The following is a 14178-nucleotide window of genomic DNA, read 5'->3' as shown; positions in this document are numbered from 1 at the left end:
ACAGCATTAGTAGTCAAGTCTACTGAGGTATGCATAGAAACATTGAAAATATGTGCAGAGGCCATTTGGCCCTTCGAGCCAGCACCACCATTCATTTGGATCATGGCTGATCATCCACAATCAGTAACCCATGCCTGCCTTCTCCCCATATCCTTTTATTCCGCTGGCCCCTAGAGCTCTATCTAACTTTCTTTTAAATTCATCCAGTGAATTTGCCTCCACTGCCTTCTGTGGCAGAGAATTCCATAAATTCACAACTCTCTGGGAGAAAAAGTTTCTTCTCCCCTCAGTTTTAAATGGCCTCCCCTTTATTCTTAGACGGTGTCCCCTGGTTCTGAACTCTCCCAACATTGGGAACATTTTTCCTGCATCTAGCTTGTCTAGTCCTTTTATGATTTTATATATCTCTATAAGATACCTTCTTATCCTTCTAAACTCCCATGAATACAAGCCTAGTCTTTCCAATCTTTCCTCGTATGACAGTCCCTCCATCCCAGGGATTAACCTCGTGAACCTACGCTGCACTGCCTCAATGGCAAGGAAGCCCTTCCTCAAATTAGGAGACAAAAACTGCACACAATACTCCTGACGTGGTCTGACCAGGGCCATATACAACTGCAGAAGGATTTCTTTGCTCCTGTACTCAAATCCTCTCGTTATGAAGGCCAACATGCCATTAGCTTTCTTAACTGCCTGCTCTACCTGCACGCTTACTTTCAGTGACTGGTGCACAAGGACACCAAGGTCGCGTTGCACTTCCCCTTTACCTAATCTGACACCATTGAGATAATAATCTGCCTCCTTATTTTTTCCGCCAAAGTATATAACCTCACATTTATCCACATTATTATACTGCATCTGCCATGCATCTGCCCACTCACTCAACCTGTCCAAGTCACCCTGCAACCTCCTAACATCCTCTTCGCAGTTCACACTGTCAACCAGCTTTGTGTCATCCGCAAACTTGCTAGTATTACTTTTAATTCCATCATCCAAATCATGTATATATATTGTAAATAGTTGCTGCCCCAGCACCGAGCCTTGCGGCACTCCATTCTCCACTGCCTGCCATTCTGAAAAGGACCCGTTTATTCCTACTCAGTCTTCCTGTCTGCCAATCAATTTTTCTATACATGTCAATACCCTACCCCCAATACCATGTAATCTTATTTTGCTCACCAATCTCCTGTGTGGTACCTCATCAAAAGCTTTCTGAAAGTATAGATACACTACATCCACAGGCTCTCCTTTAATTGTAATTGTAACATCATCAAAAACTTCCAGAAGATTAGTCAAGCAGGATTTCCCCTTCATAAATCCATGCTGACTTGGACCAATCCTTTCACTGCTCTCCAAATGCGTCGTTATTAGCTCTTTAATAATTGACTCCAGCATTTTCCCCACCACCAATGTCAGGCTAACTGGTTTTCTCTCTCGCTCCTTTCTTGAAAAGTGGGATAACATTAGCTATCCTCCAATCCACAGGAACTGATGCAGAATCTATTGAACATTGGCAAATGATCCCCAATGCGTCCATGATTTTTAAGCCACATCCTTGAGTACCCTGGGATGCAGACCATCAGGCCCTGGGGATTTATCAGCCTTCAGTCCCATCAGTCTACCCAATACTATTTCTCGCCTAATGCAAATTTCTCCCAGTTCCTCTGTCTCCCTTGAGTACAGTTCCTCTGTCCTCTAGTACATCTGGGAGATTGTTTGTGTCTTCCTTAGTGAAGACAGATCCGAAGTACCTATTCAACTCTTCCGCCATTTCTTTGTTACCCATAATAATGTCACCCATTTCTGTCTTCAAGGGACCCACATTTGTCTTTACTAATCTTTTTGTCTTAACATACCTAAATAAGCTTTTACTGTCCTTCGTTATATTCTTGGCCAGCTTCGCTTCGTATCTCATCTTTTCAGCCCATACTGCCCTTTTTGTTGTTCTTTGAAAGTAGCCCACTCCTCTGGCTTCCCAATACTCTTTGCTATCTTATACATCTTTTCTTTTAGTTTTATTCCATCTCTAACTTCCCTTGTCAGCCACGGTTGCCTCTTACTCCCTTTAGAATCTTTCTTCCTCTTTGGAATGAAATGATCCTGCATCTTCTGGATTATGTCCCGAAATATCTGCCATTGCTGTTCCACCGTCATTCCTGCTAGGATCCCTTTCCATTCGACCTTGGCCAGCTCCTCTCTCATGCCTTCATAGTCCCCTTTGTTCAACTGCAACACTGACATTCCTGGTTTAACCTTCTCCCTCTCAAATTGCAGATAAAAACGAATCATATTATGGTCACTACCTCCAAGCGGTTCCTTTACCTTGAGTTCCCTCATTAAATCTGGTTCATTGGACAACACTAAATCCAGAATTGCCTTCTCTCTGGTAGGATCCAGTACAAGCTGCTCGAAGAATCCATCTCGGAGGCACAATACAAAACTCTCTTTCTTGGGGTCCAGAACCAACCTGACTTTCCCAGTCGACCTGCATATTGAAATCCCCCAAAACTACAGTGGAATTACCATTGTTACATGCCAATTTTAACTCCTGCTGCAACCTACACCCTATATCCAGGCTACTGTTTGGGGGTCTGTAGATAACTCCCATTAGTGTCTTCTTACCTTTACAATTCCTCAACTCTATCCACAGTGACTCTACAATGTCAGTCCCAATGTCACCCCTTGCAAGGGACTGAATTCCATCCCTCACCAACAGAGCTTTCTATGGGGCGTATAACCGTGAATATTCAGTTCGCAGTCCTGATCCTTCTGCAGCCAAGTCTCTGTAATCCCCAAGATGTCATACCTATCAATCTCTAACTGAGCGTCAAGCTCATCCACTTTACTTCTTATACTTCGTGCATTCATATATAGTACTTTTAATACTTTGCTCATCTCAGCTTCCACGTCGATTTCTATTACACTTGACCATTCTCTCCTATTTCTTCGTGAGCTTTCTGACTCGTTAATTCTGGGGTGTTTTTTAATTATTCCTATACTCTTTTTCCCTTTAGCTCCATCCTTGTCTATCCCATTTGACCCCCCCCCCCCCTACATGTTTCTATAAGATCCCCTCTCATCCTTCTAAATTCGAGTGAATACAAGCCCAGTCTTTTCAATCTTTCCTCATATGACAGTCCCGCCATCCCGGGGATTAACCTCGTGAACCTACGCAGCACTGCCTCATTAGCAAGGATGTCCTTCCTCAAATTAGGACACCAAAACTGCATACAATACTCCAGATGTGAAGGATCTCTTTACCTCGATACTCAAATCCTCTCGTTATGAAGGCCAACATGCCACTACTACATGAGGATGTCGGCCGGATTCGAGGGCCTGCAAGCAGAGGTGGGGCAGACAAGGATATTATTCCTCGGCGCACAGGAGGCAGAGGGTGATCTCACTGATGTGTATAAAAATCTTGAGGAGAACAGAGGGGGTCTTTTTCTCAGGGTAGGGAAATCAATAACCAGGGAGCATAGGTTTAAGATGAGTGGGGAAAGATTTTAAAGTGGAACCAAGAGCCAACTTTTTTCACTATCTATGGAAGGAAACGCTTGGGCAGTGCAGTTTAATCTGGGCAGGAGCAAGGCGTTGCACCTTGGGAAGTCAAATGTGATGGGAAACCAGAGTTAATAGCAAGACCCTTCACACCATTGATGCACAGAAGGATCTTGTGGTCCAAGTCCACAGCTCCCTGAAAGTAGCAACAAAATTCATCGAGCAGAACTGCACAGAAACAGGACTTTCAGCCCACCTTGTCCATACTGACCAATTTGACAATTTAGGCTAGTCCCATTTGCCTATATTTGGTCCAGATCCCTCTAAATTGTGAAGCTACAAATTACTTGGCTTCCCATTCACTGAAAAGTTCCTCTATCTATCCCCCCCCCCCCCCGTACCCCCTACGACTTCAAAGGTTCAAAGGTCTGTTTATTGTACGTGTACCAATTAAGGTACAATGAAATTCGATTTACCGTACAGTCATACAAAAAAAAAGCAACAAGACACACAACTACATAAAAGTTAAGATAAACATCCACCACTGCGGATTCCCCACATTCCTCACTGTGATGGAAGGTAATAAAGTCCAATCTCCTTCCTCTTTATTCTCCCGCGGTCGGGGCAGTCGAACCATCCGCAGTCAAAGTGATCGAAGCTCCCGCAGCCGGCGATCGAAGCTCCCGCGTTGGGGCGGTCGAAGCCTCCGTGTCACGGCAATCAAAGCTCCTGCAGCCGGTGATCAAAGCCCTCGCGTCCGGGCGATCGAAGCTCCCATGTCGGGGCGGTCGAAGCTGTTGTGGCTTGCGGCTCCCGAAGTCGGTCTCTAACCAGGGACCACGAGCTCCACAATGTTAAGTCCATAGTCTCCCACGGCTGGAGCTCCAACGTTGATCCCCTACATTGGGAATATACATGTACTTTGAACATATGTCCATTGACAAAGGTGAACAGAGGTCTATTCACAATGGTGAACATAGGTCTATTCACAAAGGTGCATATAGGTCCATTGACAATGGTGAACATAGGTCTCTTAATTCTTTCCTTTCTCATCTTAAACCTATGCTCTCTCGTGTTAGAATGCTCTACCCTGGGAAAAGACTGTGAGGTTCATTTTGTCCATGCATGCCCTTCATGATCTTGTACACCTCAACAAGGTCACCCCTCAGCCTCCTACGCTCCAAAGAATAAAGTCCGGGCCCTCCCAATCTTTCCCTAGAGCTCAAGCCCACTGCCCAGGTAACATCCTGGTGAATCTCATCTCCAACTGGAGATGACTGGGGGTATCGCTGACCCAGCACCACCACATTCTGATCGTGTCATTTCTTCCCCCACAGCATCGCTCTGCTTTGCCTGCTCGCATTGGCCTGCCTGTCTGGAGTATTCTTTGCACATTGTGAAGGTGAGTAGCACTCGTCCTCAGCCCCTTCTGGTGTACGTAGTCACACCCTCAGTCAGGGAGACACCCTCACCTACATTGCCTGAGAGTCCAAGTCAGAGAGAGCAGTGCTAACACACAGCCACAGGACCTCCGGTAGCATTTCATACTCAGTGAGAAGCTTTTGAAGATACAGTGGCATGGCTGGTAGAACTGCTGCCTCACGGCACCAGAGGCCCTGGTTCGAATGTGACCTCGATTGTAACCAACACCTTCTGCAGAGTCCCTGCTTTCTCTACACTACCTGTACCTCCGCCTGTTTTCCTATCATCTGCAAACTTGGACACAAAGCCTTCAATCCCCTCGTCCAAATCATTAATGAACAACATGAAGAGCATAGGCCCCAGCACTGAGCCCTGCGGAACTCCGCTAGTGACCGGCAGCCAACCAGAAAAATCCCCCTTTATTGTTACTCTTTGCCTTTTGTCATCCAGCCAACCTGATATCCATGCTAGTATCTGCCCTTTGATACCATGGGCTCTCATCTTCCTTTGCAACCTCCCGTGCGGTACCTTATCAAAGGATTTCTGAAAATGTAGGTAAACAACATCTCCTGACTCTCCTTTGTCTGTCCTGTCATTTACTTCTTCAAAGAATTCCAGCAAATTTGTCGGGCAAGACAAAGCCCCGCTGACTTTGGCCTATTTTCTCATGAATTTCTAAGTACTCCGTAACCTCATCCTTTACCATGAACTCTAAAATCTTATCATCCACCAAAGTCAGACTAACCTACCTTTTCGTTCCCACTAATCTGCTTTTCTCCCTTCTTCTGCAGCGGGGTAATATTGGCAATTTCCCAATAATCTGGAGCTATCCCTGACTCTAGTGATTCTTGAAATATCACTCTTAATGCCTCCACAATCTCTAAAGCCACCTCTTTCAGAACCATAGGGTGCATTCCATCCGCTCCGGGCGACTTATCCACTTTCATCCCTTTCAGCTTCCCAAGCACCTTCTCCCTAGTAATAGCCACTCCATGATCTCCTGAGTCTAGTGTTATTATTGTTATTTCACCTGCCTCAACAACTTCCTCTGGCAGCTCGCTCCATATACCAACCACTCTCTGCGTGAAAAACTATCCCCTCAGGTTCCTATTAAAATTTCCCCTCTTGCCTGAAACCTATGCCATCTAATTTTCATCCATGAGCCTGGTATCCTAGTGGGACGGTTCATTGGAGTGGACTCTGAGGGACAGGATCTGGCAGCCTTTGGATCGGAACGAACGGATTAGAGAGAGCCAGCGTGGCTTTGTGCGTGGGAAATGTTGTCCAATGAATCAAACTGTTTTTTGAAGAGGTCACCACTGATGAGGGCAGGGTAGTGTCTACGTGAACTTTATCAAAGCCTTTGACAAGTTCCCGTACAGTAGGCTATTCTGGAAGTTAGATCATATTGGAATCCAGGGTGAGAGAACCAATTGGCCTTGACTTTGGCTGAGGGAAAGAAGTCAAAGGGTTGTGGTGGAGGAATGTTTTGCTAATTGGAAGCCTGTGATCAGTGGACTGCCGCAGAGGTCGGAGCTGGGTCCAATGCTATTTTTAATTATATTAACAGTTTACGAATAGGATGTCTGACAATTGGAATACTTTTCAGCTTGTAATGGTGAGAATTCAAAACATGCCGTGAAAGTGAATGGTAGCCAGGTGGGAGTAAGGAAGCCTGATGACGAGAAATCGAGGCTCTGGTTCACGAAAAAGGCATGGGTCAGGTCTAGGGAGCTGGGATCAACTGTATTCTGGAGAAATTTAGGGGACTGAGGAGCATGGGGAGAAAAGTGTGGAGTAGCTCTAGAAGATAAGACTAAGGAGAATCCAAAGATATTTTATAAGTACATTAGGAAAAAGAGGGTAATTAGAGAGATAACAGGGTCCCTCAGAAACCAAAACGGTCATTTATGCTGGGAGCTGCAGGAGATGAACAAGGTCTTGAATGAGTATTCCTCCTCAGCTTTTACTGTGGAGAAAGTCATGAAGACTAGGGAACTGGACAGGAAATGGAGATATCAGGGAGAGAGCCCATATTACGGTTCAGGGGATACTGACATCTTAAGATATATGAAGGTAGATAAATCTCCCAGGCCTGATCATATATTTCCATGGCCATTGTGGGAAACTAAGGACCAAATTGCGGGAGCCCTGATTGAGATATATGTATCATTGTTAGACATAGGTGAGGTGCCGGATGATTGGAGGGTGGCGAATGTAATGCCTCTATTTGGGAAATCTGCAAGGAAAAGCCGGAGAACTGTACACATGTGAACCTAATATCTGGGTAGGTCAGTTACTAGAGAGGATTTTGCCGGAGAAAATATATATCCTGTTGGATAAACAGACAATAGGCAATGGATGTAGGAGTAGGCCAATCAGCCCTTCGAACCAGCACCACCAATCAATTTGATCATGGCTGATCATTCTCAATCAGTACCCCGTTCCTGCCTTCTCCCCATACCCCCTGACTATCGTTAAGAGCTCTATCAACCTCTCTCTTGAAAGCATCCAGAGAATTGGCCTCCACTGCCTTCTGAGGCAGTGAATTCCACAGATTTACAACTCTGACTGAAAAAGTTTTTCCTCATCTCCGTTCTAAATGGCCAACCTCTTATTCTTAAACTGTGGCCCCTGGTTCTGGACTCCTCCAACTTTGGGAACATGTTTCCTGCCTCTAACGTGTCCAACCCCATAATAATCTTGTATGTTTCAATAAGATCCCCTCTCATCCTTCTAAATTCCAGTGCATACAAGCCTAGTCGCTCCAGTCTTTCAACATACGACAGTCCAGCCATTCCGGGAATTAACCTATTCCCGCTGCACGCCCTCAATAGCAAGAATATCCTTCCTCAAATTTGGAGACCAAAACTGCACACAGTACTCCAGGTGCGGTCTCACTAGGGCCCTGTACAACTGAAGAAGGACCTCTTTGCTCCTATACTCAACTCCTCTTGTTATGAATGCCAACATTCCATTGGCTTTCTTCACTGCCTGCTGTACCTGCATGCTTCCTTTCAGTGACTGATGCACTAGGACACCCAGATATCGTTGTATGTCCCCTTTTCCTAACTTGACACCATTCAGATAATAATCTGCCTTCTTATTCTTACCACCAAAGTGGATAACCTCACATTTATCCACATTAAACTGCATCTGCTATGCATCCGCCCACTCACACCTGTCCAAATCACCCTGCAACCTCATGGATCTTCCTCACAGTTCACACTGCCACCCAGCTTTGTGTCATCTGCAAATTTGCTAATGTTACTTTTAATCCCTTCATCCAAGTCATTAATGTATATTGTAAATAGCTGCGGTCCCAGCATCGTGCCTTGCGGTACCCCACTAGTCACTGCCTGCCACAGGATGATTAGGGATAATTGATATTGTTTTGTAGATGGGAAATCGAGTCTCATAAATTTAATGGAGTATTTTTGAAGAAGTAACCAAAAAGGTTAATGATAGCTGTAGGAGCCATTTATGTTTATTGTTGGCATTTCATATTATTTTGCTTACATATGCCTTACAGTGTGGCCTGTTCACTGAGCTTGACAATTAGCAAATATTCCAATGGAACATATCACCAGGCTCAATATTTCAGGATCCACGTTGAGTGTGGTTTGGATGATCATTGTTCGTGTTTTGTAACTGTAGATTTCATTAGATAGATTTAGGTGGACTATTCTGAGCTGTTAGACTAAACACTCTTTGATTTTGTTACTAGAAGGCATCTTAATTGGACATCACAGCTGCAGTGTAAAGCAAGTTTGATAGAAAACATAATAAAGAACCAAACAGCAGAGGTGACAGAAAAGGGAGGCACAGGGAGCGGGAGCACAGACAGTTCTCACCAGACCAAGGACAGAGCAACCAGCTACAACTTGCATGGAGAATTAGGGAAACCTGGTATGAGTTTGTATAACTACCTCAATAAGCACCCAACTAAACTGGAACTAACGACTGGAAGATCTGTTCTATTGGGTCTGCGTAAGACCACTCCCACTGTACCTGTGTATTAATGGCAACAAGGAAAAGAGGACACTGGAAAAGTTGAAAATTTACCATCCCAACTAAGTGAGAACTAGCTCAAGGATTGTTTTATTTCACAAACCTGACGCCGCCATCTCCAATCAACTGGACATTGTTGTCACCTGCGCTAATCTGACTGAGGGAGATTGGAAACCCCGAACGCCAATGCGCAGGGAGAGTGGGTATGTACAGCATTAAGCTTTATTGGAGAAGCTATATATGATAAGCTGTATTGGAAAACGATAATGCTACAATCTCACAAAGATATCAGCTGTTTGAAGCATTGTGCCATCTGCATATGGCTTTTACGTCAACGAGTCTTAAAGGGATAGTGTACAAATATGTCTGTTATCAGATCTGATGCTCAGTCACAAGATGGTGATATTGGAAAGGATTCTGAATTGGAAAAAAGGATCATTAAACACATGCCAAAGACTTAGAATTTTTCATTGAAAGTTGTCAGAAGACAAGAAACTCGAGATGTAAACAAGCTAACAAGTTAATGGAAATGCTGCAAGACCTCATGAAATCAAAGGAAAATGCAAATGAAGTACAATCTAACCTGATTCAATTAATCAAGCTCAGTGATGAAGTCAAAGAAAACCATGAGTCATTGGTGAATTTACCACTGCCTGACAATGAACATGAAAGGCAAAATCAGTGGTTTCAACAAAAAATGGAAACCTTTAATGGTTTTATACCAGATGTAAAGGTGTGGTTATCTGATGTTGGACAGTTAATTACACACTCCATTGCTGAAAGTGCCATACAACAGAGTGTTGTAAACTCAGATGACATTGGACCTGATGACAGTGTCTCAAATGCCTCATAACTTTCATCAAACCACAAATCCTGCTGTTCATCAAGTGCATCTTTAACATCCTCTGCTCGCATTAAAGCTCAGGCAGAAAAGGCTGCTCTCATGGAATGTGTTGCCGCCCTGAAGAAAAAGCATGAGCTTGAGGCACAAGAACAATTGAAAAGAAAGAAAGAACAACTGGAACTAGACACTGAACTTGCAGCAACCAATGCAAAAATCAATGTACTTGAGGCCATGGGATCAAGAAGCAGCTCTAGAGTATCTGATGGGATGGACTCTTATTTGGGAAAAGGAACTGCTCAAAAGGGAACATCAGCTAAATTAAATCCCCATGCAAATGAATACTTACCTAATCAAGTGCAACAAAGACAGAATATGTTGATGGGAACTGAATCTTCCTCCCAGCAACAGGTTCTTAAACCAAATCAAACAACTCATGGACTATCTGTTGGAGCTCATGATTTGAACCACCTAACTCAATATTCTCTTCAAAGGCAAAATGTACAGCCTCATGCAAAAAGGCATGCAAGAGCATGTTTGCACTCCCCCCCCCGTACCGAATGATGGAAACCAAGTTGATATCTGTAACATAATTCAGAGGCAAAATGACATCACTGCTCTTCTGGCTCAACAAAATCTCTCTTCTACTTTACCAGCAAGAGACATTCCTGTTTACGATGGTGATCCTTTGCAGTATGAAGTTTTCATCAGGGCATTTGAAGGAGGAGTGGAAAGAAAGACTAATGATTACAGCGACCGCTTGCATTTTCTAGAGCAATACACAAGAGGGCATCTAAAAGACTTGGTCCTCAGCTGCCAACATTGGCCTCCAGCCCAGGGCTATCAAAGAGCAAAAGATCTGCTGAAAGAACAGTTTGGTAATGAACATAAGATTGCCACTGCATACATGGACAAAGCATTTGCATGGTCAGTGATTAAATTAGAGGATGTGAATGTATTGCAAGTGTTCTCACTGTTCCTTAGAGGTTGTTGCACTAGAATGGAACATCTCACCGATATGGAGGAAATGAACGTTGCTTCCAATATGAAGACCATCCTTCTGAAACTGCCTTACGAGCTCAGAGATAAGTGGACGAACAGGGCATGTCAGCTACAGGGACAGCGTAGACATCGAGCTACATTTTCTGACCTGGTAGACTTCATAGAGAGACAAGTGAAGATACTGTCTCTGGGCTTCCGGTGGAAGTGGTGGAGGCTGGCTCGATTTTATTATTTAAGAGTAAATTGGATAGGTATATGGATAGGAGGGGATTAGAGGGTTATGGTCTGAGTGCAGGTAGATGAGACTAGGTCAGGGAGAATGGTCGGCGTGGACTGGTAGGGCCGGACAGGCCTGTTTCCATGCTGTAGTTGTTATATGTTGTTATATGTTACTGTCAGATCCACATTTCGGAAACATCCAGAATGCTAAGCCAATTGCAACTGTCAAAAGCTCTACTTTTGCTTCAGCAGGAGAAAAGTCAAGACCAAGAGGAAGCAGTTTTGGAAATATCTAGTCTGGACAAAGACGATTTTAGTCAACTATCTGATGTATTCACACATAAGACCATGCCTGTTTCCCAGCTAAACATTCCCAGGCAAGAAGACCTGGCACAATGGCTGACTTGATGGATATCATGATTCCTGAAATAGACTCTGGCATTGACCTACTCATCGGGACAAATGCTTCAAAGATATTGGAACAAAAGACACTAGAGGAACAAGAAAGACCACTCGACCCTAAAAACCGTAGTATGTCATAGAGCCATTTTAGTAGGCAGAAACATTTAAAAAGAAAAATAACAAAAATCTGTGAATTGATAGATGAGATATATTCTGCATTTTAATGGTATCATCACACATACTGTTCCCCCAAAACACTTATTACACTGCGAGAGGCATAACGGATGGCGGGTTTTGCCTACTAAAATGGCGGACGTTATACTCCTTTGCGTACTCCATCGAAGGTATTTATTCACAAAATGCTGGAGTAACTCAGCAGGTCAGGCAGCATCTCAGGAGAGAAGGAATGGGTGACGTTTTGGGTCAAGACCCTTCTTCAGTTTGATGTCAGGGGGGCGGGACAAAGGAAGGATATAGGTGGAGACAGGAAGATAGAGGGAGATCTGGGAAGGAGGAGGGGAAGAGAGGGACAGAGGAACTATCTAAAGTTGGAGAAGTCAATGTTCATACCACTGGGCTGCAAGCTGCCCAGGCGAAATATGAGGTACTGTTCCTCCAATTTCCAGTGGGCCGCACTATTGGCACTGGAGGAGGCCCATGACAGAAAGGTCAGACTGGGAATGGGAAGGGGAGTTGAAGTGCTTGGCCACCGGGAGATCAGTTTGGCCAACGCGGGCCGAGTGCAGGTGTTGAGCGAAGCGATCGCCGAGCCTGCGCTTGGTTTCGCCGATGTAAATGCGTACTACACTTCAGTATCGGCGATTTCAACGGAGTGGTCCATCTTGTTCCTCTAGTATCTTTGATTGGAACCTTGGGGGCTGGACCATACGTTGTGAGGATCCTACTGGGGTGGGTCATCTATGGTCCCTGAGAGGATACAACGACATCAGGGATAAAAATGGCTGCCCTGCTGCCGCAGTCAATCGAATATCCATTGTAAACCTCCAGGAGCTACTGGTCAAACAGTACAATCACGACTTGAGCGAAAGAACCAGCATGGAAACAGAGGAAATGTCCAGAGAAAATTTAAATTCTTAGATATTGTGAATCGCTCAGGAAAAATGACAGATAGACACTATTGCCAAGACTTACCTTTCAAACAAGAAAACGCCAGCATGCCAAATAACCGTTGCATTGCATAGCAGCGTATCCAGACCCTGAAACGCACGTTTGGCAAGAATGAGAAATTTCATGATGAATATACATCTTTCCTCACTGAAATGGTTGACAACGGTTATGCTGAAATGGTACCAGTGGACCAGCTGAAGGGAAGTGATGGAGAACTCTAGTACATCCTTCATCACGGGGTGTATCACTCAAAGAAAGGAACCTTAAGGGTGGTCTTTGACTGTGGTGCAGTCTTCAAAGGAACATGACTTAACTGCCAACTGCTGCAGGGTTCAGACCTAACCAACTCCCTCATTGGAGTTCTCATCAGATTCAGACAAGACCCTGTTGCTTTCATGGCTGACATCAAAACAATGTTTTATTAGGTCACAGTATCAAAAAAGCATATTGACTATCTGTGATTCCTGTGGTGGCCCGATGGTGATGTGCAGCAAGATCTTGTTGAATACCGGATGAATGTACATCTTTTTGGATCCGTGCCATCACCAAGTTGTGCAAACTTTGCATTAAGGAAGACTACTGAAGACAATAAAGCTCACTTTCCAGCAGAGGTGACAAACACAGTAAAGAACAACTTCTATGTAAATGATTGTTTAAAATCCATGCCTTCGGAACAGGAAGCAGTTCAAATGGTAAGAGACCTGAATGCCCTCTGCCAAATGGGAGGATTCATGCTGACAAAGTGGATCAGCAACAGCCGTGCTGTATTGGCATCCATTCCACAAGAAAACAGAACCAGAGACTGGCAGAGTTGGACTTGGACAAAGACAATCTGCCAATGGAAAGAGCACTGGGATTGCACTGGTGCGTTGAAACTGACGTGTTCTAGTTCAGAATTGCTGCACAGGAACGACCATAGACAAGACATGGCATCTTGTTCGTGGTCGGCTCCATATTCGACCTTTTAGGATTTCTAGCACCATTTACTCTGCCAGCCAAACTGATTATGCAGGAGCTCTTTAAGGAAAAACTTGGATGGGATGAAAACATACCCCAAACCTCTCAGTGGCGAGCAGATCTCAACAAGATTGCGGAGTTTAAAGTGGACCTATAAGGTTTGGTCAAATCAGATATGCACAGCTGCACCACTTTTCAGATGCCAGCGAAAGTGGCTATGGTACTGTTTCATATCTAATACTGGAAAACGATAACAAAGAAGTGCATGTTGCATTCATAATGGGAAAATTCAGAGTGGCACCATTAAAACAAATGACGATTCCCAGAATGGAGCTTTCAGCTGTAGTCCTTGCTGTCAGAGTTGACACAATGCTGCAAAAAGAATTACAGCTTCAACTGGACAAATCCATCTTCTGGATCGATAGCACGACAGTGCTTAAGTACATCAACAATGAAACCAAACACTTTCAAACATTTTTAGCAAACAGGATCTCTTTTATAAGGGATGCTACTGATGTATTACAATGGAGATATGTTCGCACAAAGGAAAATCCTGCAGATGAAGCCTCTAGAGGACTAACAGCAGACCGCTTCTTAAGCTGTAAAAGATGGATCAAGGGACCAGATGCAAGTCTTTAAAGGAGATGCAAGTCTTTAAAGCAACACTCCACAGACAATGTTTATGCCCTGAAGAT

This window comes from Rhinoraja longicauda, chromosome 2, assembly GCF_053455715.1.
Source record: "Rhinoraja longicauda isolate Sanriku21f chromosome 2, sRhiLon1.1, whole genome shotgun sequence".
Taxonomy (NCBI): Eukaryota; Metazoa; Chordata; class Chondrichthyes; order Rajiformes; family Arhynchobatidae; genus Rhinoraja; species Rhinoraja longicauda.
This window is presented reverse-complemented; position numbering follows the sequence as displayed.